The 23,485-nt window shown below is 39.6% G+C and overlaps 1 long non-coding RNA gene across 1 annotated transcript in view; it reads left to right on the forward strand.

Annotated features, from left to right (window-relative positions):
• Positions 1–2,121: 2,121 nt before the first annotated feature.
• The window catches only part of LOC134479748 (uncharacterized), a 158,325-nt gene continuing 136,961 nt past the window's right edge, over positions 2,122–23,485 (forward strand). Inside the window, exons 1-2 of the long non-coding RNA XR_015624827.1 lie at positions 2,122–2,236; positions 13,084–13,330. This is a non-coding gene — a long non-coding RNA (uncharacterized LOC134479748). The remainder of the gene's footprint in view (positions 2,237–13,083; positions 13,331–23,485) is intronic.

Raw genomic sequence — 23,485 nt, forward strand, 5'->3', positions numbered from 1 at the left:
GCATCTGGGCTTTGACTCTGCATACTGATTTGCTCTCACATAGGGAAGCCTTTTAGATAATCTTACATTTTTTGAATCTTCAGATAGTCCACTTATGCATGTCTGGGACAGTTGATTTGCTTACAATTTAGTGCTCTTTCTTTCAATTTTTTTTGTCTGCAATCTTGGATATTTTTCTATTGCTTTGTCCTCTGTCTCGCCCATTTTCTCTATTTTCTCCTCTATAATATCTACTTTTTTGCTAACTCTATCCACTGTAATTTCAATCCTAGGAATTAAAATTTCCTGATTTAGATCATTTTAGCACACATGTTTTTGCTTATTATACCTATGCGGCATGGTCAGCAAACCATGAACTATATACCCAAGATGAATATTTCAGTATATGTAATATAGCAACTGACTTTATGCTGTCTGAACCTGTGGTTTCAGCAGGTTTTTTTTTAAAAAGCTTACCTTTTGCAAGTGGAAGACAGCCCAAATTCTGAAGAGTATTACCCTGCCTTATTATTAATCAAAATATAAATGGAACGATGGCTTATTTGTGCAGAATAGGGGAAGGAATGGGAATGGTTGCATATATTTAGTAGCTGCCTCATTGTACCTATTTGAAATTCAGATTTAAAATAGACAGGGATGTTTTATTTTTCCCCATTAACAGCCTCAATATTTAATTTGCACCACTTGCCTTAAATGTATCCTTAAAATGCCAAGCATCCAACTTTGACCAGTATAACACTATTTCCTGATAGTACCAGATATCCTGATTTGATTCCTACCTATTTGCTTGCCTTTCTTCTCCCACACATCATGGTGAATTTCAGGGTTGTTCATCCATGTACATGATGAGTTTTATTTCAAAAGGACCCAGACTATGGAAGACACTGGCCGAAGATAAGGGAGGTAGGGAAAACACAAACATCCCCCTGTCATCACTGAGTCTCATTTCTGCCTCCATATTTACCAGACAAGATGCCTGTGGGAGTCTGTTTCCGGTGGAGGTCTCTCCCTCTTCAGGCTTCAACACCACCTAATCCAGTTGTATATTTTTGCCCATCAGCAGACATCAGTGGCTCCTCTCTTCTGTACTTTGGATGTGCTATTTTACATGTCCAGCTACTGCTTTAACGTGTTGTTACAGCCCCTATAAATGAGGCCTTTGAGTAGTTCAGCTTGCCCTTATCTAAACTGAATACTTGTTTGGGATTCTGATACAAATTATCCATGTGCCACTCTACTAAATAAGGCACAGGGCATTGAGTTCCAAGTTTAACATGAGATGTCTTGTCTAAATGTGTGGTCACACAGAATATTGAGAACAAGTCTTTCACTGCATTTCCGTAATGAAGAACTTCTTCTCTATTGCTTGTGGAACACTGATCTCAAGCTTAGGCTTGACCCTCCCATAGAGTACTCTAGATAAAATCAAGTGAATCCTGGGGTAGATTTCCTTTCAAATAAAACCAGATGATTTCTCTTCTAAAGAGCATTACTTCATGATAGCTATCGATAAAGAAGACTTTTATGAAACAGGTATTGGGACTCCTTAAAATTTCTGAAGCCCAGTTTCCAGCAGGAGGAAATAAACTAGAGCCTTAAAGCTAAATTTATTCGTTGAGATACAGGAAAATGGTACAGCAATGAAAACCTATGTTACAAATGAGTTTGAACACAGTAGGCTGGGATGCTTAGGCTTAATATCTTGTCCCAGATGATACACTGTGTACAGAAGACAAATGTATACCCTTTCTGACCACTTTTAATGTAGTCTGTTGTCCAGATCTTGTTTGTTACCTGGACATATGTTCAATAATTCAAGAGTGCTGCTGAGTGTGCATTCTAAATTTAGAAATCTCAATGTTTGCAGAGGTTTCTGCCAGCAAGGTTCTTGGCAAGCCATGCAGACCTGTAGCTCTAGATTTTAACACACATATCGCTCATGGATATGTCGACAGTTACAGAACGATAAAAATCCTTAGATATAATTGAATGTTATGATTGGCTACTTTCAACAAAAACCATCCGTAAGCTGAAATACTGTGTCTCGTGAGAATCCTATAGGTAACACAAGTCTCAGGTGATGACATAATAGGGCTTAGTGTTCTCTTGTCTTCCAGCCCTAGAATTTGTCTGAATGCCAGAAGTAACCTCTGGGTTGATGGGAGTTGGTTTTGGTGGACTCTAGAAAAAGTCTCCTTTGGGAGAAGAGACCTGCTACCGATGAACACCAGTCAAGGTCAGTAACTTGGCAGCTTCCCGGATCTTACCTGCTTATCCTATGAATAAATGAAAGTAAATTTAATAATGCAAGTTTGGCCAGTGACTAGATTTAATAATGTAAGTTTGGGCAGTGACCCACTAAAGTGGCATATAGACATCAGGAACTCGGTATTATGAATTTAAAGTAGATTGGCTTTTTAGTTACAGCACTTTTTTGTTGCTGTGATAAAAACCAAGGCCTTATGAAAGGATTTATTTGGACTTACAGTTCCAGAGAGTTAAGAGTCCATCATGGCAGGAAATCATGGCAGCTCATACAGCATCTATAGACACTGAAGGCTCACATCTCGTAGCACACAAATATGATGCTTAGACCAAACTAGAAATGGTGCGAGTGTTTGAACTCTCAAAAGCCTCCCTCAAATGATATATTGCCTCCAAGATCAAACCCTCCTAAGCCTCCTAAACACCTCCACCAACTGGAGACTGAACATTCAAATGCTAGAGGTCATGGGGGCATTATCATTAAAACCACCAGTTATTGAGCAAAATGTAGTAGGATGTAGGCTTGGGTTTGAGAAACGACTTGATATTTTTGTGGTTTTAACCTCATAGTCTTGAGACAAATTAATTTGAATGAGCTAATCTGTTCATTCTCAAAGATTTGAGGGCTCATGGACAATGGTAGATTGTGTTACAATTTTATAGCACAGTAAATACAAAATATTTACAACCTACCTTCCTGATATCCCCAGTTCCTTTTATTTGCTTTGAAATGTTTCAATAATAGATTTTATGTTAACTTTTACTACAATCTTAGTGTTCAATTATAAAATTCAATGACATTAAAAGCACTAGCAACATCACCATCCATCTTCATAACCATTTAATCTTGTAAAGTCACAATTCTTCAGTCTTTCAGAATTCTTCCTATTTCCTCATTCTCTGCACCCAACACTTTGCTTTGTCTCTCTGAAACTGGCTACTCAGAGTTCCATAGTCATTCAATCTTTCACTAGGTTACTGGCATTCTCACTACTAAATGATGTGTAAGGAGGTCCTTGTGTATTTGGGAGACCAACACCTACTAACAACAGACCTACCATTACGAATAGTGAATGCTACAACTTCGGTCCTTATCTGAATCACAAAAGAGCTTGTGGGGTTTTTTTGTGTGTTGGGGGGGGACTATTAAGAGCTCCCTTTCTATTCTAGCTTCAATCACTCATTGTTTGGTCCTGCCTCGGTTTCAGAGTCAGATCTCTTAAGCATTACAGAATGAGGCTCAGATAAACTCATTTCTAGACTCTTCACAGGCTATAATCTCGTCAATATTCTCCGACATCTATGCCTATTGCTGCTGCTCATCATCCTGCAGGCACAGCTGTCTGGCAGTGTTTCATTCCACATGTGTTAACCATGATCACAGCACTCAGCCCAGATTAAAATATGTAGAATGAGTCTAAGGCATTCAAGACCCTTAGATTCCTTCTCTTCTATCTCTATCAGCTTCTAAGCCTGATATTTCAGATGGTTCTGTGGTCTGGTTATGTTTGAGGGTTCGTTTCAAAACTAAGCAATTTTAGGCAGCCAGGGTCACTAGGAAACAGATAAGGAGGCCTAGGAGACCTCGTGTATGTTCTCTTGCCTATATCTAAGTTCACAGGATTGAAAAGGTAGACTCCCCATAACTTACCTATAATCCTGTGGAGATGAAGATTGGGAATCTTGACCATGTCAAAGTTTTCAAATTTTATAGACCATTTCATTCCATCTTTACCACCTTCTCTTGAAAATGCCAAGACAGTGGGTTGAGGAAGTGTGGCTTTCTGTGTCTCAAGAGTCCCTCTTTACCCAGACTGAGAAGAATAAAGGGAATGATGGCTTTGAATAGAACATGAAAACCTGCATGCTTACATGCCAATTCATGAGACAGCACTGCCTTGAGAACAAAGGGCTTATCATCAGGATTTTCACAGCTCTGACCATTGGTGGACACCAAAATCACTATCCACTTAGCCAGCAGGGATCTGCTATGCTACTTAGGAAAGGGCTTCTTCAGAATGCTGAGACTAAGTTGAAAAATGTTAGGTAAGAAGGACAACTCCATGTGTAATCATTTATTATATTTAACACTGGTATTAAGGAAGCATTTAAGAGTACAACCTACAGAACATGGTTATGGTCAAAACAACTTTAAAGCTAGCTGTTGCTCTGAGTAATTCCACCACAGCCGTGTCCTTTGCCTTTCTCCCTGTTCATCTTGAACATTGATCTCCGCTCTCTAAGTCTAGGGTTTCTTTGTGTTCAGGCTATCTCCCAGCTTTCACATTTGAAGATGGCTGAAGAAATCAAGAAAATGCCCACAAACATTCCCTATCTCTTTTATTCTTTATAGGGTCTATTTGAAATTGAGGCATAGAGGTTCATCACTATTATGGTGGAGCAAGCACGGCAGAAGGTGGGCATCATGACTGGAGCCACTGAAAGTTTAGCTCTTAAACCACAAGCGGGAAGCAGAAAGCACATTAGGGATGGTGCAATCTTTGAATGCTCAAAGCCTGTCCCAACTGGCATACTTCCTCTGTCAAGGCCACACCAACTAAACTTACTCAAACATTGCCACCAACTCTGGGAACCAAGTATTCAAACATCTGACTCAGGGTAGGGGCACTCTCATTCCAACTATCATGAATCTCAACTGTGATCTCCTGTAAAAATCAAATGAAATTATATACTTCCAACATATATGCCAACATACAGCATGAAGTATTCACTACCATTCCAAAGGAAAAAAAAGAAAGAACAAACAACTATAAAGCACTTAAGTCCCAATTTCATACATAAGGATGTCAGAATCAGGCTACTTCTGTATCTTGCCTGAAACTTTGCAAGAAATCACAAAACCGATTTCAGATACCTTTAGCTTTAAACCTGGTGCCCTTTTTCTATAGCTCACTTTCTCAGAAAAAAAAATGACTTCAATTTACTTGGCTGACAGTTTAGTAAAATGCAAGCAAGAAATTGCCTGAAGATCAATTTTAATTAAGAAAACATCTTTGCTCCAAGGGGGAATTTCAGAGCAGTTGAGCGTGTACAGACTGGGGATAAGATTTAATTAAAATCCACCTCAGCCATGTAAATGCTTAGTAAACTTGGGCAAGTTACCCCATCTGTTTAGCCTTAGTCCTATTATGCATAGTGCAGAGAAGTGATAACATTAGTGTTAAGCTTTAATGATCAAAAAAAATGCACTGACCATTTAAATATAGTCTGAGCTCAGTGGTGGCATCCCAATCTAAAATTACAAATGTTAGTTTCCAGAATAAGTGAAAATTTAAGAACCAAAACCCTTGATTAAGACTGTGATCCTGGACCTTGCTGATCAATCCTTGACAAATTTTGTGACTGTCCAAGATGAAGTAACAAAGGCTTTGTGTTTGTCTTGTTTAAGTTGGCCTCATATGTGCTAACCACTGTGCAAGGTGTTGAGACAATGCCTATTATGTGCTAAACATAAATGGATAGACGTCTGCAATGTAAAAATAAGCTTTCAGCATTGGATTGTAGCCACTTCCTCTAGGTTCAAGTTTGACCCCACTGTTTCTTTGAAACAGTTGGGATTGTCTGCAAGAGATATCTCAATCAAGAATATTCACCTTCTCTTGTGGAAGATGTGGAGTGCTAGTAGGGTTCAAAGCAGATGAGATACTTATGAGGCCTCTACTCCCAGGTTACATCTGCAGTACCTTGACTTGGGAGATGAACCCTTCACTTGGGTTAATTTGTCTCTAAGCTCGCCAGAGGATGTGCCAGTGATGCAGTTCTCTGTGAATCATTTCATGTGGTGGGTAGATGGCCTCAGTGATGTAGCTACCTGTAAGGTGCCTGGGAGAGTTCCCAAGAGGGCCACTACATTTGGGTCAATCATGTTCCTATGAAGAACCTCAATGGACTTACTGCTTCACCAAGATGAACTCCACCAAGAAAAGAGTTTTCTCTGTCCGTGTCCCCTTTTGTTTCAGATAATCTGATGCTGCTTTACAACTTTCTGGAGGGAAGTCACATGACCAGAGTCTGTGTATTAATTACCATGACCAAAAGCAACTTAAGAGTAGTGTATGGTTCTAGAAGGCTAGAGGTCATGACGGTGGGGTTGGAGTGGGGATAGAATGTCATGATAACAGGCAGAAAGCTGTCTGACCATATTTTCATCCATCCATAAATAGTAGAGAATAGGAGTTGGGAAAGGCTATGATCCCTCAAACCCTGTCTTCTGTGATACACTTCCACAAGAGAAGTTCTACTATATAAATGCTTGAATAACCTTCCCAAATTGTACTACCAACTGAGTGGCCAAGCGTTCAAAACATGATCTATGAGAGGATATTTCTTATTTGAACTATCACAGTTGTAAATGGAAGACTTGGGATTAGAACCAGGAAGGATTTTCTTCCCCATAAAATAATGGACAAGTGAATTAGTGCTGATAATACATAGTGATCTTAATTTCATCTGCCCATGAAGAATGGATGTTGTTGAGCTATTTTAATAAGCAAGCTTCCTTTAAGTCTCAGGAGACAGTATGTGCTAGGTCATACAGCTGGCCTTTCTTCACCACATCCAGCCATCTAATAACGCAGCCTCATTCTCTGCTACAAACAGGGCTTCAATTTATGTGCAGAGTAAAAGAAAAAAACCAGACTTCTCCCCGGAATCTTAATGTAGGCTTGCAGACTAGAGCAGGAGGATTCTATTACAGTGGATCACTTCTTCTTATTGCCAAATGGAAGCTTAAACTCTCTTTCCAGAAGTGGCTGATGTTAAGTTCAAAATTGAACTTGCTGAAAATTTAAAGCACGGCTATTGCATGAAGGATTCTATGCTAGGCACTTCAGAACATCAAGCATAGGCTACAATGATATATCTTTTTGTGTGTAATTTGTACAACATGTAATAGTAACGAGTATTGATAGTTGTAATATTTAAGTTTGAAGAGGAAATAAACAGATTATTGTATTCAAGAACATTGAATAGTCTGAACAGTCATGGTAGTGTACATCTTTGATCCCAGAGCTATGGAACCAGAGGCAGGCAGAACGCTGAGTTTGAGGCCAGCCTGGTCTGCAGAGCAAGTTCCAGTGATGTTACATGGAGAAATCCTGTCTTGGTCCCTTCTCACCCAAAATAGCTAGTGTATGTAATTAGACCTTAACTATTCTTGATTCTAACTTAAGTGTAGCTTATTGCCCAGAGTGAGCTCTCTCTAGTCATGTTGCTCTGTAATCCTTACATGAACCTGGCTTTCTGTGATATAGTCACTGGTCTGATATAAATTCCTACCTTGTGAGAAGTACCAAGGCTTTGGGTAGAAACCTAAATTACTATGGGTATTTACTGTCTCTGGCTTTTACTTCTTCTGGCTACAGGGTTATATAAGGTGTGTTCTTTTTATAAAGGAAGGCAATAACTCCTACCATACATGTTATAGAACTTAGCTTGCTTAGTCAGCCACCACTGTTACTTCTGGGGAATGTTTGAAACCAGAGTCACCAAAATCTGCCTGCTTAGAGCAAAGGGTTCTAAAACTATCAGCCATAGTATTACTTAGTATAATTTTGCTGTTTGAGGAAATAAGTATGCAGCAGAAAGAGATGGGTATACTCTGAGTACAGCAGTCTTGGGAGATTCACATCTCAGAATAGCCCTGGTGCCTTAAGGTGGAGATCCAAGAAAGGTTCCCTGGAGGTAATGCTTAAGAAAGCCTTCTCTATAACAAATGGTTCACCCCAGAACATTGAGAGAAGGGTGTTTTTTATTCTTTCTAGTTGTCCAACTATCCCATCTCCCATAAGGTATAGGTAGCAGTCCAAAGAGGAAACTTATTCAAGGTCCACAGGACAGAAGCTCTAAGTGTGGCTTAAATGTTAGAGATTGTAGAGCTCTTCTCCTTCCTCTGCACCTTTATCACACCATCAACAGGATTCCAGGACAATGGATAAGAACTAAAAGCTCTCAAAACAGACCCATGAAGAGGGAAGGAGAAGTGAATCTCCAAATCCGGACGCAGATGGGAAGGAGGACATATATAGAGGAAGTGAAGCCTCTGGCAATGGAAAATATTGAAGATTAAATGCTCCATAGATTAACTTGCCCTCACATTGCATTTGCTTGCTTCTGCTACTGTTTCTTCTAAAAATGTCTAGCTACTACCAGCAATAAAAACTACAAGCCAGACTAAAAGCCAAAATGAACATCAAGTACACACTCCATTCATGAAAGTTTTGCTCATTTATGTTCCAAGTAAGGAGATATTATAACCATTGCCTTGCCACACTGAACATAGTTATGGTCTCACGTACATATAAAGCCATATCCACCCATGGTGTGTGATTTGCTATCCAGGCCTATACCAAAGTTGTAAGTAGGCCGTGAGGGATGGAGCATGATTGCCAAGGATTCATGAAAAAAAAAGAAAGATATCTAAATGTTCTCTTTTCTAACCTACTCAACCCTCCCTCCATACCTACCCAACTATATTCAGAGAAGACCATGTACTAAAAACACCTTTCATAAAGCCAGAAAGGCATCACCAAAACCAGAACAATTTAGAACCTTGTTGTTGAACTTGGATTTTTTTTATAATGGAGATACAATCTTTATTGTTTAAGATACCTTGTCTGTGGTATCTTGTCTGGACAGCCAAAAAAAAAAAAAAAAAAAAAAAGAACAAAAACAACAAAAAAAAAAAACCAAAAACAAATTCAGGACTTAATGACTATGTAAATATGTGCTGAGAAATGGAAATTTAAGAGCAGCATCAAAAGGAAATGTTCAAAATAACTCAGCAAAAATGAAACTTTAAGCCTCTCCATAGACTCCCTGTCAAGGAAAGGCTCTGTGAGATTTTTAACATGGTCAGAAAGTTCTCAAACTGAAATGCAAAAAAACAGGAAAAATTAAAAATGGAACAAACTGGATACGGCAAGGCAATTTCCATAATTTATAAGCAGTTGAAATACCTAAAAAAGAGAATAGAATAGAAAAATATGTAAAAATAAATAGCATATTTCCCAAAATACAAACCTTATTACCTCTGTGAACCAGGTTCATAAATCTATAAGAACGCCAAACATAATCAACTCCAAACACTAGCCCACCTGTGCATGGTCCAGAGGCTAAAATTCAGCAACTCCAGCAAGAAGTCAGAGGGGCGGGAGAGATCTTACAGATAGAGATAAACAATGGTGAACTCTACAAAAAAAAAAGTCTATAGCAAACCATAAATGCAGAAAAATGTAATAAAAGATTAAGTGTGAGAAATAGCCCAAGAATCCAATATCCAAATCTAGCCTATAAAAGTAAATTTTCCATGCAATAAGAGTAAATTTTCCATGCACACAAAATCCAAAGCAATTCACTGTTATCGCATTTCAGCTGCAGGAAATGATATCGCATTGAACCATTCATGTGCATAACTAATGCATGGTAATAAAAATTATTTAAAACATTTCAAGGTGAAACAATTCAGGTCACGAACTCCAATCTATACAAATAAATGAAAAGTGTCAGAATAACAGGCTAATATTCTGCCAATCAATTTTAAGGGTGGCTGCTTAAAGCAGGGATAGGAGGACATGCTTGGGTTTCTAGTATGTGGTAGTGGGATGCCACAAGAACAATGAATAACGTCCAGTAGGGTGAGCTGGATGGCAGCTCTCAAGCATCTATATCACTATACTCTGAGACTTAGGGTTCTCTTTTAGTCACTGGCTTCCTTTATGGACCAGTCCACACCAGATAACAGGAGCTTAGCCCCATTGCTACAAAATGCAGAAGCTTAATGGGTTGGCAGCCTGGGTCAGACATTGTATCAGAGACTGTCAAAGGGTAACCTAATCAACCAAATGATCTCTGTTACAGGGATAATTCTCTGAGTCTAGGGGTGTTCTTTTTTCCTTTGAATTGCATCTATTCAATTCTCAGAATCTATTTCAGCCTACCCCAGCATATCTCTAATATAAAAACCAAACAAAGAATCATGAGCCTATCTCAGACAATTTATAAACTTCTCAATCCATGTTGTCAAAGTCCCTTCAAATATTTGTTTATATTGTTCTGCTCCTGATACTGGTTGTAGAAGCTTCCTAATGTATTAAATAGTGGGTTAGTGTAGAGGGGCTTATTTCTCAGCATTTTTGACAACAATGCAACTGCATGCTCAACCATAGACTGTTCTTAAATATTATTCCCTACTGTACCACAGGCTCAGGGAACACAATAATAAAAGGAATGGGGGAGGGAACTGAAAGAATATAAGAGCCAGAGGATGGGGAAGAGTAGTATAAAATGTTCTATGTCCCCTGGACATGATATAGCTGCTGTGCACATGAACTCACAGGAGCTGTGGTTACAAACATGAGACCCACACAAGGTTGAGTCAGTTTAAAGTTCCAACATGGGCATGAGAAGGCTCTGAGGCCCCACCCTTATTAATAATTTATAGCTTCTGAAGAAGTAAATATGCCTCTCGTTGGGAATGTGGCCACAGGTAGGTTACCCATGCTCTAGAGGATGATCTTATACCCATGTACACATCTTAAGGACATAATTATTATTCCAAATAGCATTATCTACAAATGGTGGCCTAACAAAGGAATGGTGTGACAGATGACAATGTGTGACCATCTGCACGGATGCTGCAAAAGCATCTGACCAAGATAGCTCCAATTAGATCAAGAATGAATGTCCACATAAGGCTGACAATTCTACAGCTAACATGTGCTTGATCCAGTAGAGTGGAGATGGAACCTCACTTCTGAGGTTGTCCTCTTCAGTCTTATAGCCCTTGTCTAATAATGGGGGAGTTGGGTTCTACAGCTTTGAGAACTGGTAGAAATTATTTCATAAATGACCCAGTCTTCATATCTTGTTACAGTAGCATAAACTGTCACAGTGCCCTAATAGAAGTCTTTCGTAATGACAAAACCTCAGGTGGGGTCTATGGGAAGCTTCCATATCATCTGTGCAATGAATCAATGCATAATGAAACAACTTTTAATCTTTTATTCTGACCTTCTAATGGCTATTCAAAGCTTGATCCACATGAAGGGTAGCTGGCCTGTACCTGTCCTTTCCTTCATACAAGGGATGTAGAGCAGGTAGTTTTGTGAAGTATTCCCTTTGTATTGGATACACTTGTATTCCTATGAGACTTACAACAAGGTTTGGAGCTTTTAATTCTCTCTGATACTCAGAAATCTAGGTGAAATAAACTACTACTTGCCATTTTTTTATCCATAACTGAATGTAGCTGAGTTTAATCCCTCTGTTACTCTTAGTTAAGAATTAATAGATCAAAAGCATGGATCTCTAGGTTTATGTCTCCAGGAGGAGTCAGCTATCAGTACATGCCAGTTTCTGTGTGATCATATCAAGACACACTCTAAGAGACTACCAAGTCTCTTGTTATCCTAGGGATAGCCCTAGTATGTCCCCCTTGTCCTGACCTGTTTTATTCAATCTACTATCAATTTTCACTTAACTAATGAGTCATTATGCATAACTCATCTTGTAGAATATGATGAAAGGCGATAGGTGTGGAAACTGGCTCGAGGAAATAAATTCTGCAGATGGGATTTGGGAATCAAATCACTCATCATGTAGGTGAAAAAGACAGTCGTCATTGGTGGTGGTAAATGGAAAGATCTCTGCTCTTGTCGTGTGGTAGTGCTATGACTTAAGCTTTTACCAGTGGAGAGCTGGGGTTAACAAAGAAGCAGAAGGGTTAGTACCAGCTTACTACTTCTGGTGGTTAGACACTGGAAGAGGAAGTGGCTATTATTATAATCTTAATGCCAGATGGAGATATTGATAAAGGACAAGCCAGTGACAACTGTAAGACTTTCAAACCACCTAGTCATATATAAAAACTTTTTACCTCTTATGTTCACAGGGCAAACCCTGAACATGATTATAAAGAGGAGAGCTTTAGGAGAAGACTCTTCCTTACAGTCTGGAAAGGCCTTCTATGTCAAAGCCAATGTTCTACTGGGGAAAGAGGGACTAGGGCTTACAGTGGGAATATTTAGATGTACATGATACTATTAAATATGGCATGCAAAGTTGCCATACTTAGACTGTTGAGAGATATTGGAACTCTACCTTTGTGAACATCTCTATACTTTCAACTAAGGTGTGGTGTTCTGAAAGCCCAGTATATGCCTTTCACAATATATGGCCTACTTAACTTCTGGACTCAATAACACAACTAATGGTGATAGCACTAGAGGAATGCTGGCAATGTTTAAAAGATAGTACAGTGATTTGCCAGCAAAGCTGTGATCTGACCAAAATGTATAAAGGAACCAGAGGAGTAGAGCTGAGAGATCTTCAGAGCTCTGTTCTGAGCAAGGTGAAATGGAAGGCTAAATAAGTCTTAATAGAAGGTTAGGTATCTAATGTCTTGGCGAAGGTTCTGGAAATAATCTGCTTTGGAGAAAAATGCTAGTTAGCTTTGCAAGAGAAACAAAATGTCTTAAAAGAGATGAGAAATAGCTTCCAGCACTCTTTCAGAAGTAATTCAAAAGCCCAGTCTATTGACTGTAACTAGTCCATTTCTCCAGGGAGAACCGAGAATGTTGGCTTATAAACTCTAATGTCTTGATTGGGGAAGCAATTGGCATCTTCAGTTGGATTCTAGAGTTGACATGCTGTCAGAACTGGGTCCTCTTCTTTCAAGAGGCTCAAGGTGTTCCAGAATAGCACAGACACAAACATGACTGATAAATTAACTGTATAACCATGATGACCAGTAACCTTCACCTTCTTTACTCATTAAGCTCTTTGTTGGTGTACTTACAGATGCCGTGTTCTACTAGCAAAGAAAAATGGACACAACAAAGGAATGTATATGAATTTAATTATAGCCACACATTGAAAGAAGGAAAGAGTAGGTAAATTCATGGGGCATTGTGGTTTCTTAATTGTTTATAACCGGGACTCAATTTTCTCACCGGTTGTGCCAGTTTTGTCAACTTGGCAAAAACTAAAGTCATCAGAGAGGAGGTGTCTTCAATTAAGAAAATGACTCCATAAAATTGGCCTACAGGTAAGCCTTTAGGGTGTTTTTTCTTAGTGATTTGATGGGTAGGGTACCACTATCCTCTTGCTGACAATGGCAGGGGATGGGGCTACCAGATAGTCCTCAGTTCTATAAGAAAGTAGGCTGAGCAAGCCTGATGGAACAAGCCAATAAACAGAACCCTTCCATGCCCTCTGCATTAGCTTCTGCCTCCACATTTCTGCCATGGTTAAGTTCCTGTCCTGACTTCCTTCAATGATGAACAGTAATGAGTAAGTATAAGGCCTCTCCTCCCCATGCGGCTTTGGTTATGGTATTTTATCACAGCAATAGTAACTCTAAGACACCTATAAATATAAAGGAGATTGGAAATATTATATATATATATATTTCAAAGCTAAACTATTTCATATTTTGTGACCACTGAGATCATTTTTCACTCTCAAAGGAGGAGTTAACAAAGAGTTACAATCTTCCAGAAATAAAAACACAGTCCTATCAACCCTATGCTTTTATCTCTGCCCATTATTTTATTGATGCATTTGTTTCCAAAATAACAGGGCAATATGAATGGCAAGAAATGAGAGGAGTGAAGATTGTATTTAAGCAGATACCCATCCTAAACAGCAGACCTGCTCTGACCTGTGACTTTAGTACAGATTCGAATTTGGATTTCCATCATTCTGATCTGTCTATAATGGATGGAAGGCATTAAAATCCTGACAAGTTTTCAGCTGTACCATGGCTATTTTAAAATCAGTACCACAAAATGCAATGCTGAGAATTTTTCAAAGAGAGAGAATGATGGCTCTCACAGAGATTGAATGGGAGGAGGATAGGCATCTGGAAGGATGCTCAAGTTCTCGTCCCTAAGCTGAGGATTTGGGACATGTGGACTACTTGTTTACTTATAATGGATGCCCTGACTTCCTCCAGGCATCCTCTTACTTTCCCCCTGTGTCACATTAAGGGATAGGGCTAGGGGGTCTCTTCTCTGATGCTATGGTATCTTATTTAGGTTTCCCCTGCTGTGAAGAGACACCATGACCAAGGCAATGCTTAGAAAGTAAAATATTTCACTGGGGCTGGCTTACAGGTTCAGAGTTCAGTCCATTATCACTGTGGTGGAAAATATGGCAACATCCAGGCAGGCATGGTGCTGGAGGAGGTGTGAGTTCTACATCTTGTGCCAAAGACAAACAGCAAAAGACTAACCTCCTCCAGGCAGCTAGGTGGAAGGCCTCCCAAAGCCCACCCCAACAGTGACACACTCCATCCAACTCCCTGGGCCAAGCATATTCAAAACTTTCTATTTGGCCTGAAGTCTTTTCTAAGGTCCAGGAATAGCCAGTTGGTTTTGTTTGTTTGCTTGCTTCCTTTATTGCTGGTTGGTTGGTTGGGGGTTTTGGGGTTTTTTTTGGATGGTTTTTTCTTTTGCTGTGATCAAGCACTATAATATCATGATCAAAAATAATTTAGAGGAAGAAAGGATTTATTTACCTTCCACTTCCACACTTCTACATTATAGCGCATTAACAAGGGGCACTGAAGTAAAGACATGGAGGACTGCTGCTTTACTGCTGCATTCTTGAAGGCTTACTCAGTGTGCCTTCTTATACACCCACATTAGATAGGCCCTCTGGCATCAGTTGTCAATCAAGACAAATATCCCAAAGATAGACACAGAGGCCAGTCTGAGGGAGGCAATCCCTCTGTTGAGGTTCGCTCCTCTCAGATGACTCTAGTTTGAGTTGACTTGTCATAAACTAACTAGGACACGGAATCTGCAGGAAAACAAGTTGTCTTCAAGCATGGATCTACATGCCCCAGCTCCAGAGTCACGCTGAGTACACTGTTCATTCATTACACCTGCTTTACTGAATATTGATTGCTTGGGAAATTCAGGGTTCTTAGAAATATCTAAAATTTTTGCTTTTTCCCTGTGGGTGCACATGTAATTAACTTCATGTGCAATTTGGTGTGGGTTCAGAACATTTCTGTGCCTAATCTCCTTTTACCACTTATTAAAATATCCTAAAATGTGAGATATGTGGGATGAAGATCACTGTCTTCAGTCACTAAGAGACTCGTGTCATTTTAGAGTTAATGTTCAGATCAGTCATGTTTGCAAAACTGTCCAGACTATCAAGAAGTGGAGAGAAAATGGAGGAGCAGGACATGACAAGAATGAGATAATCTTACTTTCCTCATTTATATCCAGGACTAAAAAAATACAATCTTACCGGCCTTGCTAGGATCCTGTACAGATCAAAGGAAATAACTCAGCCATTAGATGTCTGGTTTGTAAAATTCTACACAGTTAAATGTGTATCAATAGTTTAAGACATTTCTGACAGATCTGACAGATTAGCATAATAACTCCCAGGTGGGAAGAAGACTCTGCAACCATTGCTCAAAAACAATTATTTCAAATTGTTGAGTTTAACTAAGCGGGGTATTTTAATGATGCACTGCATTTAATGAAAGACAATGACGCTGTGTATATTATGAATGCTTGCTAAATAATACTTGAATAATAAAACAAACACAAAAGCTTAGAGTTATATAGCTCAGTGGTACAACCCTTGTTTCAGCATGCACAAAACCTTGAGCTCATATGTGTCTTCACAAAAGAGGAAATTAAACAATGCATGAGATGTAATTATACAATCTAGAGTCTAGGATAAAAGCAAAAAAAATTTTACATCAACTTTAATAGCCAGTAGGCAGTATCTTTTGCCCCCTAAATCATATCTACAGCAGCTTCTTACACCATTATTTTTTACTTGCGAATACAGTATTGATAGGTTTAAGGTAAGATACAACTGTACCATGGCTTCATCAAACCTGTGGCTGACAGGCTAATTACTTGCATTAGTTCCTTTCATTGGCTTGGATAAAACACCTAACTAAGCTAACTTGAGGAAATGCTTATTTTGGTTCACATCTTAATGGTCCTTCTGGTGAAGGTGTGGTAAGGGTGTCAGTAGCTTGGTCTGTAACCGTGGGTACACAGGAGCTGCTAGGTCACATTTCAGACTAGGAAATAGAGACAGAAGGATGCTGGCACTCAACTTATTTCCCTCTTTCCTCTGACCCTGCCCATGGGATGCTGCCGCCAACATGATGAGGGTGAGGGGGGTCCTCCTTCTCAGTTGATCCTCTCTGAGGATACATTTGCAGGGAAGCCCAAACCTTTACCTTACTGAGGCCCTTGGTATTTTTTTAATCCAAGTTAAGTCAAACAGAAGAGATGTTCTGCCCACAAAGCCATGAAACAGTAAATGCAAACTTGCCAAGCTGGCCATTTGCAACTAAAATCATGTTTGTGTCTACCCCATTCTTTTAAGACTATAGCATTTAATATCAAACATAGCACCACCACGTATTTGAATCAGTGTGCATGCTGCATCCTGGAGACGGATACTAGCTTTCCCTGTGACATCTAAAAGTAAACGTGCACTGTGCCTGGAGTTCACTGTCACTCTAACCAGGTGCATAGAGCTGGGTACAATGGCAAGCTGTGAACTCTATCTTGATGGCTACCTGTCTGCTAAATAAACCTGTATGAACAAGACATTATATATTACCTACAGCCACTGGACCAAACCTTTTAGTAAAGACTTGGATGGGAATTCTGGTAAAACTCCTCTAGGAAGGGCAAACCAATAGGCAGGATACCCACCTAGTCCCATCAGTTGGGAAGCTAGTATAGTCAATTTAGCTCTAATGTTGGTCTGTAGAGAGAATAGCTTTTGTATTGTATGGATGTACTTGACAGTTAAGAAACCTAAAGCCTAGAAGAAAGAAAAGAACACAGTGTGGGACATCTAGGGAGGCAGAAAGAATTTGGAGATAGAGTGAGGCATGAGAGATTCACCCGGAAAGATGTAGCAAAACGGACACATGGTACCTGGGCATAGGTAACCAGCCATGTGGCAGAATGTAGATTACAATAAATGTGTTATTTTAATTATGATCTAGTCAGAGACGGGCCTGGCTATATGACCAAGGTATTTGTAAATATGTTTTGAGTCTGAGTCATATTTCTGTGAGCCATGGGACTGGGAGGAAGAACCAGATCTAACTTCTGCATGGATCTCTTTCAGTGAAGGCGCCATCTCAGGACTTCACCATTGTTTTCTGATCCCAGCAGACATAGAGACTCAATTAGACAAATGAACTTTAATAAAGTAGTATATTGGTGTTTGGCCCTCACATGAATGTTGTCCCTGTCACCATAGTCATTTGTTTCACAGGGTCTCATTAGCAATCATGAACAGTGACACAGGAGGCTCAATATTGTCAATTTGATTTGACAAATTGTTTGCCCAATTGGCTATTTAGTTCCTCATATGTAAGTAATGTATAATGGGTAGGATCAACATGTTATGTACATCTGTGTGCTTGTTGTGAATTACATATACAAAACTACCTGAATACACTCAAGGACTCCTTATTTTAAACCTTCAGTGCTTGCCCAGTGTGTCTGAGAAGTCTCAGTTACCAGTTCATATCAATCTGTTTTAATGCTGAACCAGTTGGCTCTTTGCACAATATACATGATGTGAAACTCTGCCCACTCAGAGGACTGCTGTTCTCCTAGCCAAAGGATGTGAAGAAGGACTAGGATTGAAAATGAGGAAGGTAGTTTTTTTTTTTAAATCCTTTAGTAGGGTTCTTTAGAATGCTATAATGGGGCACTTGTCACAACAATCCTAGATTCCTTGGTCTCACTTCACCCTAGTCAGCATGGCTATTTCTAAAGAGGTTAAATTTGCATTTCTCTGATTAGGGACGTTTGAACCTTTCTGTGAATATTTATTATTGCTGCCACTTTTGAGAACCATTCATTTCTTTGGCCTACCAACCAATCTGTTGATTGGTACTTTTGTCCTTTCAGTACTTAATTTCTGGAGCTCGTAGGGATTTCTGGTTATTAACTGCTACCTGAAATACAATTGGTAAAGATTTTTGTCCCACGGTGTAGGCTGTCTGTGTGCTTTGCTGATAGTTTTGGGGGGATTTTTTGGGAGGAGGGGTGTAATTTGTTTTTCTTTTTTGTTTTTATTTGTTCATTTGCTGTACAGAAAAATTCGAAGTTCGTTTAGTTCCACCCGTCGATTATTCACGGGGCTGGTTGCTGTGCTCAGGGAGTTTCTGTCCGCACTGGTATATTGAAAGTCTTCCCTGTGTTTTCCTCCAGCACTGTTAGCCTTTCCAGACTCTAAGATCAGGTTGTTGAACTTTGAAGTTTATTTTCATACAGGGCAAAGGGTATGGATCTAATTTCATTATCATGCATAGAGACACCAGGTTTCCCAGAACTATTGTCGAATACACTGCCATTTTTCACTACGTCATGTTGCCAAAAGTTAAATGACCATAGCATTTGTCACTTTTTTTGGGGGGGGAGGGGGCTGTCTATCCTGTTCCATTGGTCTGCATGTCTGTTTTCAGCCCAGTACCAGGCAATCCTTGTCACTAGAGCATAATTTGAGGTTAGGCATTAGGATACCTCCTGCTGTTTTGCATGCCTGGGGTTTGGATTGGCTTTTTCTAGTTCCATGAAGTATAACACTAGAATTTTGATTGGTTTTTGCATTGAACCTGTAGATTACCTTTGGTTGCTTAGCTATTATTCCTACCTACCACATTTTTGTGAGCCAAAGAACAAAACTAAGCAACATTCTGCCTCGTTTGTTTTACTATGAAAACTTTAAAACAGAGCTGTAAGTATACTATAGGCCCTAGACTAGCCATGTATAAAGCCACTGACATCGGCTTACATAACAGATGCGTTACTGACTCCCCCATTGCATGATTAATGAAAAACATTACAGTAGATTAACAAGAATCCTCATACTTTTCATTCTGACTCCAAATTATGAACAAAAAAAAGTTGGTTTATAGAAATGATATCTGGGCTCCTTCTTAGTTGCTATGTGGCTAACAAATTAGCTGCCTTGGGCCTCAGATTCCAATGCTGCTTAGGTGAAAGTTCTAGTATATTCCATCAGCTGAGGGCCCATATATCTATTAGTTTCATCTTTTTCTGCCAGGAGACAGCTCAAACTAACCACCTACCTATTTCCCCATTGATGTTTCACATGTCTGCATTTGTCCATGCTTCTGAAGTCTTGATATACTTTCGCACCGATGGCAAGATTTGTTGAAGTAGCATTCTGCAATCATCATGCATGCTGTACATATAAGTGTACATACATTGATCATATGCATGATTGAAGTGACGTGTGTACATGTGGGTGCCATGTATGTAAGTGAGAATCTTGCCTATAAGTGAGCATCACATAGGCCGGTGGTCATCATGACGGTGACGGTGACAGTTCACACAGCAGGCATATGCAAGTAAGAACTGGTTGCTGCTTTGCTTGTTTTTCCCGAATGTAAATTCCTGGTAAAGGATTTAATGGGCATGTGACAGCCACTAGCCTACTAGAATACATGACTTATTTCTCTTGCCCAGGACTAAGCTACCTTAACCCAGACTTGCCCTGCTTCTCTGGCATGGCAAACTAGTCTCTTCTTTAGGCCCTATTCTGCTCAGAAGAAATCACTACCACATTCTGCAAACGAACTTTCCCACTCCAGTGATTTTTATCATAATGCAGCTTTTGGCCATTCCTCTTCCAAATAGCAGCCTCCCTTGTGTCTAAATGCCCAGGGACAATCTCTTTAGCCTTGCCTCAGGGCCAACAGGTCCACATGGTAGACTTCAAAAGCCTGCAGTATCCAAAAGCAGAACATATTATGCTTTTCCTGTCTACATTGACCCATTCCCATATTCCAGGTCAACATCTGCCAACCACAATTGAAAGGCAAAACAGTATGCAACTGCAACAGAGACTAATGGTGGTCAAAACCCCATCCAATTACAGACGTTCCATGCTCTTGGACAACTTGCCTAGCATCTACAAGCTATACTAACTTGGAAAATGCTTTCAGAGATTTTGGTCAGAATGAAAGATAAGAGGAGGAAAATCCTGAGCCAACAATATGTAGTGTAGACAGCACCTGGTTCAATTGCTATTATGCTACCTGATCTACCTGATCTCATCAGAAGTCTCTTAAATTTAAATTCTGACCCATTATTCTCAAGAGTTTCTTCAATCTTTATTTGACATTCTATGCCATTCATCCTGATAGACTATGTATACCACATCAGGTTCAACTTTCTCCTGTAGAACTCAGCAGGTAGAAGAACTCAGTCTCCATGCATGAATTTAATAGATTAATTCCAACACAAGGATGTAACCATCATTCAAAATGTACAGTGACCAATTGCTCACAATTTATGGAGTTATTCAATTCTATAACGTCCCCCAGGGTCAGTATGATACAGTCTTGTCCTCAGAGTTGATACAAATATGATTACAGTACCAAAGATAAACAAACTTTATGCTGTTATCTGGTGGCTCAGTAATAAGAATGCAGACTTTTTAACTGTACCATTCTGATGGTCATTCCTCTCCAAATGCAATGAAACGAACCATGGCTATCATCTGTAATGGGGATGTCACAATGTTTTCCCATCCTTACTTAAAACAGTACAAACATATCAAAGTTTAAGAATCTGTAATTGGGGGGCTCAACTTTAGTGATAAGTTATTGCTTTTAAAGATGGGATTTCCCTAGCCGAAGAGAGGCAGTCTCAGAAAATTCCATTTCCAGGGTTTTCATAAAAAGATCTTTGATCAATAGATAATTCTTTGAAATGAGGCTGGGGTGTGGCTCAATGGTAAAGTGGTTTACCAAGTATCTGTTTTCCTGCACATCCTACATATATCGTGTATGGAGTATTAGATAGACAAATCAATTTTCCGGGCACCAAAAAGTATATAATAGAAGTGAACCAAGTCTTATTTGAAATCCTTTGTAAAATTTAAAGTTGCTGTCACTACAGGGTAACTGTCCTTCTGGGGAAGACAAGCAGACTTGGAATCAAAATGGAAAAAGTAAAGTTGCTCATGTCAGCAGGCTGACCACAGGCACAGCTTCTTCCAAGCTCAAGCTGTATTGTGTTAAATATTTATGGAGTATCGACCAGGTGCCAGCTATATTATTTATTTTCACATTCATTTAATTGAATCCTTGGAATGTTTCTCAGGGGCATTATTACTCCTGATTTTGAGGTATAGAACTAAAGACATTGAGTAGATAGTCCAAACCACAACTCAGGAAATGGTGTGGTCAGGCTGGAAGTCCTGTGAACTCCTGACAGCAAGGCCCTCCGTGTCTCTCAGAGCATCCTATTACTGGGCTTTCAACAAGTTGGATGCTGAACACCTCAGAAAGCCTTCTTCCTTATAAAACTGACTATTCACTAGCCATCAAAACTGTTTCAGATGAAACATATTTTTTCTTTGACAGACTAGAGGCCTAGTATTTATAACTGTGAGAAACACTGTGACTAAAACGCCCTTTGGAGGGTAGAGAAGGAAGGGTTTGTTTCATTTTACAGCTTATAGTCCATCAAGGAGGGACACAGTAAGGACCAAAACAGAGAACATGGAGGAATGCTGTGTCTGACTTGCTCAGCTAGCCAGTCATACAACTCGGTATCACTTGCCCTGATAATGCACTGCCCACAGGAGGTTGGGATTCCCCCACACACACACATACACATCAATCATTAATTAAGAAAACTTTTCCACACAATGGACACAGGACAATTTGATGAACCTTATTTACCTTGAGATTCTGTCTTCCCAAGTATGTCTAGGTTTGTCTAGTTAACAAAAACTAACTAACCCAGGTGTACTTAATGCTATTTCATTAGTATAAAGTCCCACTTGGAAGGAGAGTTCACATTCATCATACTTCATGGCTGGTGGTCTGTGGTCTACCTCACCATCTATTCAGTCCCTCGGAATTCAGGATCAACTGAACCAAGAAGACCATGGCCTTTCTTGCTGTACCTAAAGCAAGAGCTTGATACACAGACAAGGATTTGCTGTTTTTGCAGTAAAGATGAAAACCAAGAAGCAGACACAAGGTTGAATGCAGTATGAGCTATACAATCAGAATGCACTGTACAGCTGAGGGTTGCAAGGTACAGGTAGGGAGTGTCAGAACTGAAAAATGTCTATGTGCTGTTAAGCTGATCCAAACTCCCATTCTATGTACCATCATCGGGCACCACTATTCTGCATATTATATTCTGTGCTTTTCCATTCATGGGGGACAATCTGATTTCTAGGAAAGTTAGACTCTGACAATAAATGTTGGTAATAATGGGGTTGACAGAGGAGGACAGGAAAAGCAATCTGATGAAGAGATGGATGCCATGTGGGCAGCCTAGTACTTCGTGATCCCTTGAACCACAGAAGGAAAAGCCTAAACTGAGAAATGCTAGGCTTTGACTATTTAAGCTATGATGTCCCTTCCAATTCCTGCCGTGGCACTGTGCATCAGAATTCTGTGGCCCTCTGTTCTTCCTTCTGTAAGGGATAGGGCTTTATCTATCTACAGTTGTCTCTAACATCCCCATCAGCTCCCTGTGCTGTGTACTTCAAAACATCTTAGTTAAATAAACTAGATCTGTAAAGCATAGTGTAAATTCCTTCTGAAAGCTAATGGAGGGGAGGGCAGATTTCTTGAACTGTCATCATATATGTCATGAGTGGGAGATGCTAGTCTCTGCCTACTTTCCTTGTGGACCACTAGCCAGGGTCAGAATGCAGCTGATACCCCCTGGAATGATTGCTGTGCTGTTGAGCTCTGCCTCTCCTATAGTCATGCCATAGGCCACCTTCCCCAATCCCGACATCTTTGGTTTCTCTTGATCCTTCATACGTGTGTCTAGTTCTAAGGTAGGTAGTCTGCTTTGCACTCATGTCAACCATGTGCACTCAGACTTCTGTGTCCAAGTTATTGGCTTTGGCAACTCCCACATAATGACCCTTCACATCCAAAAAGAGTGTAGGGTATTTATACATCACCACTAGGAAGTAGTGAAATATAAACAAGAAAACATTCTTTAAAAAAAACTGAATACAATGAAAAAAATCTTTTTGCTCACTGAAACTCAATATCTAAAGGAAAAAGCCCAGCAACATACAATATTGCTGATGGCATTGGGGTGTACAACTCTTTCCCCCTATATCCTAATTGTAATGGCTATTTTGAAAAGTGATTTAACAAAATAGTTATAGAAATATT

This window comes from Rattus norvegicus, chromosome 7, assembly GCF_021556685.1.
Source record: "Rattus norvegicus strain SHRSP/BbbUtx chromosome 7, alternate assembly SHRSP_T2T, whole genome shotgun sequence".
Classification (NCBI taxonomy): domain Eukaryota; kingdom Metazoa; phylum Chordata; class Mammalia; order Rodentia; family Muridae; genus Rattus; species Rattus norvegicus.